Genomic DNA, 4,764 nt, shown 5'->3' with positions numbered 1-4,764 from the left:
CCTTCGGACTCCACCCATTTTGAACAGCCCCATTGCATACCATACCCCAATAAAATGCAACATGTCGAATTTCAATCCTTAAATATTACACATACTCGCACTTAATAACTGGATGTTGAACTCAGATGTTTTAAATGTAAATGATTAAAGTTTAACCTAAATGGCCTATAACTTATTCTCTAATGTTCCATTATTTTGTAAAGAAATACACACAAAGCAGGGACGTTGCAGTAAAGACGTAAACACGAGCTATTTTTATACTAACAGATTGAAAAGAATTAATTCAATAACATATATGAACACTTGGAGTCTCATTTTCATTGTATGATCATTCTATCATGACCTTTAGGTTACTCATTTGTCATTTTAAAATGTAATTTAAACATTACAAACGTAATTGCGGTTGATGAATGTCAATCCTTTAAAAGACGAGCACTCTTTTTATCACTTTGGAATTCAATTATTTGTTAGTCGATGTTTTAGAATTATCAAGTTCCAGCTTAATAAATTGAATCACAGTATCATAAGGATGTGAACATTGTATATAAAATATAAAGAAATGACACTGAATTGATTCCAACTAAGAAATAAATGGGCAAGTCTTTTACGTGACATATTATAATCTTCAGGACTTTATGATCATTGTTTTTTCCAGGTGTTATATGAGGAAATAAACTAATGCTTTAAACCTAGTAAAACAGAGGTTAAAAGATAATTTTAAACAACGATGGAGTGCTGACTTGCTAATTTCCACAAGAGCTTTGTGTCATCGTGAAATAAGCTTCAGTATTCATTAAAAAACAATAAATGAATAAATGCAGTTATCATTCCACAAGTCAACAAAGAATACTATTATATAGATAACGCACATATCCTCATCATCTTGCAAAGAAACCGGTATATTGCATAGGCCAACTAGTATTTTATACGATGATAGAAAATGTTATATATGTGATAAACTAGATGACGAGTACCATTTTCATCCCGATTTTTATGGTGATGTTTTAAAGAAAATTCGTAAAATTAAAAACATTTTCTAGCAGGTAGTTGGGCAGATAGACTTAATGAATTACTTGGATTTTATTTTAACCGTGGATATAAAGGCAATATTTTGAAGAGCACTTGCTTTCTTGTTTTTGATGAATACCTGAAACAAAATATTGGGTTGAATATAGCACCCTTTCATAACTAAACTTTCAATGCTTTGATTTTTATGAAGAATTTGCTAATTCATGTTATCTTTAAAACCGTTTTTGGCGGACACGTGTTGATTGACTCCGAGTGTTTTGGCTGTGACTTAAATTTCTTCAAATATTTTACGTTTTTAAATCATTTGGAAGAAGAGAATAGCATATACTAGTCGCTTTTAATTTTAATAATGTTTTTCTTTATTTGTTCCCAGTTTTAGTAAAATGATGCTTTTTATTATGAAACTCTATGATCACACAGTTTTAAACCTTTTAAGGCAGACTGTGTGTGATGTTTTTGGTTTCTAACGATGACTGCATCGTATCTTTGATAGTATTTGCATTAGGTGCTCTGAATTGTTTCCCTCTGTCTGCAGATAGAGTTGGGATCTCTAATCATTGAAGTACTTGGGGTTTAACCTTTTCGTTTATTATTATTATTTGTTTTATTGATTATTAAGTTTCCTCAAGTTAATGCATACTTTGATAAGTTTTATCTTTTGCGTTTTATCTTTATTAAGAATTGTTGGGATAAGAGTGAGGTTTGTGCACATAAACTGGTTTAAACCCCCAGTAAATTTACATTTTACTGACCGCTCCAAGGCGGTACCTAACAATTCTTGATAAACATACCAATTATTTTTAAATATATATATATAGTATTTATGCACTGTGCTGTTTGTAGAGTTGTGTGCTGCTCTATGTTTCTTGTCTGTGAATTTGTGTTCTATGTCTTTGGCGTTGCCCATTGCCACTAAACCGGGTTTATGTTTAAACTTTTTGCTACTGAGCATGTTTCTGTAGCTTTTTGCATATGTATTGTTATTGAATGTACCCTATTCAATGATTTAAGAAAATCATACATTGATAAATATCATTGGAGGAGACCATGTTTGTCCAACTTCAATGATCTTATGACCAGCTAAAATGAGACTGTTTAACGAAAACTGTTAAATTTTGCTGATAAAACTTTTCTACGTTAACTGTTATGAAGCATTTTTAAATATGCAGTAAATATATGTTCATGATTGAAAACAAGAACAAATTTAGTATGTAGCCAGTCTTAAGCTTTCAATGATACTCTTATAGATGCACTCCAACATATTTTTTTAGCCCTTTTAGTGTTAGATTGTTAAGCTGTTATTAAGTGAATTAAATACTTTGTTCATAAAAAAATAGACGTTATTACTAACTGTTATATTCACGATACTTATCTTCAATTTCCCTCAATTGTAGATTGCATCGATCAATACTAAAATAATAGTTTTTTGGATTCAAGCCGTTTGTGTACCCTTGAATATAAAAGTCAGGAAATTGACAGTTTTTGTAAATTAATTGTTGTGTTATGCATATGCATATAAATTGGTTCTTAAAACAAAGTTTAAGTTTTAGAATGGACTGCTAAAACTTTTTTCATTACTTGTGAAACAATTATTCGGATACAGCATTGAATTCGAACACGTGTTATAACGGAGCATGATTATGATCTATGTTTATAAATAATGGTATGCAAAGTGTTTACCCACATAACTGACTTATTTCCATAATCAATGATCACAGACATGTATGGACTACTGCAAGTTAGCTATTCTTGTTTAACATCGACTATAGTTATTATCAAACACTTAACTGGCAACCTCAAAAGTAAATTGAAAATTAATATACATCTTGCTAGATTTATTTTTGTTGTATTTTACGTTATGTTATACTGTGCATTTTAAATGGTGTATATATAACGCATTCTTCATATTGTGTGTATTTATCTGACTGTCGATCACCATGTTATATAGCCTAGACTCACATTCGTTTTCGACCACTGTCTAGGTCTGTCTTTACATGGTTGGATATGTTATTCGATTAACTCATATAATTCATAAACTGATACAAAATATATTTATTCAATATCATTTAACTGTTATACATCTAAGCATATTAATAATATCATCATACTAGCTTATTGTATTATGAAATATCATTTTAAATATACTTTGATATAAATTCCAGTCTGATGTCTATTATGATAATAATAAAAGTGAAGGCTATTTTCATTGTTAAACAACTTACTATTATAAGTCTTATTATTTTCTTTTGTTTTAAACAATTATTGCGCCTTCACCTAATCATGTTTGTATAAACTTTAAATATTTTTAATGTTTGTTTGTCTTCATGGGGCGTATGACTTTTTGAACGTGAAAATAAACCTTCTCCTTCTTCTTCTTTTTTCTCCTTCTTTCTTCTTCCTCTTCTTCTTCTTCTTCTTCTTCTTCTTCTCCTTCTTCTTCTTCTTCTTCTTCTTCTTCTTCTTCTTCTTCTTCTTCTTCTTCTTCTTCTTCTTCTTGTTCTTCTTCTTCTTCTTCTTCTTCTTCTTCTTCTTCTTCATTGATAAAAAATGTTGATAGGACACAATATATCGCCTGTTAACCTATCGCTTGTTTAAAATAATTCTTTTTAATGAACTATTGCAAAAATACAATCATTTTTTCACGAACATGTATATTTGTACAATCTTTATGAAAATGTTTTCCATGTTTTAACCAATTAAAATACAAGGATATATTTGTATTTACCATATGGGTTAACCTATTAGAGCTGAACTTCTTGCGTTTATCCTTCGTAACAAATCCGTATTTAAGTCATTTTAGCGGGGCAAGTGGCGTATGGACATACTACTTACACAATTAATGCATGTTTAAAGAAAATCAGAGCAAAAAAGGGTACAGTTGTTACCATTTTAACAGACTGAAATAAACATTTTCTTCGAAATGACCTTAATATTTCACATGTACTGTAAATTCTTTTTTTTCGACAGTCAAATTTATTTAACGCCCTTGAAAGTTGAAATTCTTTATGATTGATTCCTATCTGCAATTTCATTGGCTGTCCATGTAGGTTGTATTCTAAATACATACAGTATATACGAAAAGATAGGACTGCTTATATTATGCTACGTAGACGTGTACCTGTTTTTCTAATTGACTTACCCGCCCGAATTGCATGTATATAAGCAATTCATTATTTTATAAATTTGGTAACGGGTCATGTGGATATATTTCAAATTCGTTTTTTTCGTTATATGTCTTTGAAATTAACATTCTTCTTTTTCTAACGGTCCTGGGTAGGGAACCAATCCTCGACAGTGGTTTAATTTCCACCAAAGGTACATACTCCTGTCCTTAACTAATCACAAATATAACATAGACATAACCTATAATTAAACGTGATGTATTAAGTCAAGGCTTGATAAACATACCAATTATATATATAGTATATAGTATTTATGCACAGTGCTGTTTGTAGAGGTTTGTGCTATTCTATGTTTCTTGTTTGTGATTTTGTGTTATATGTCTTTGGAGTTTGCCCATTGCCACTAAACCGGGTTTATGTTTAAACTTTTTGCTCCTGAGCATGTTTCTGTAGCTTTTTGCATAAATATTGAATTTCAAATTCTCACTTATTTTCTTACTATCGAGGTAAACCGAAAAACATGATGGGCATGATGGGCACAACACGGAAAGTACAATATCAAAATTGCATTGGAATGGTATTTTTACTTGCACTCTCAATAATTCAAATGATT

This window comes from Mya arenaria, chromosome 13, assembly GCF_026914265.1.
Source record: "Mya arenaria isolate MELC-2E11 chromosome 13, ASM2691426v1".
Classification (NCBI taxonomy): Eukaryota; Metazoa; Mollusca; class Bivalvia; order Myida; family Myidae; genus Mya; species Mya arenaria.
Note: the sequence above shows the minus strand (reverse complement) of the source record.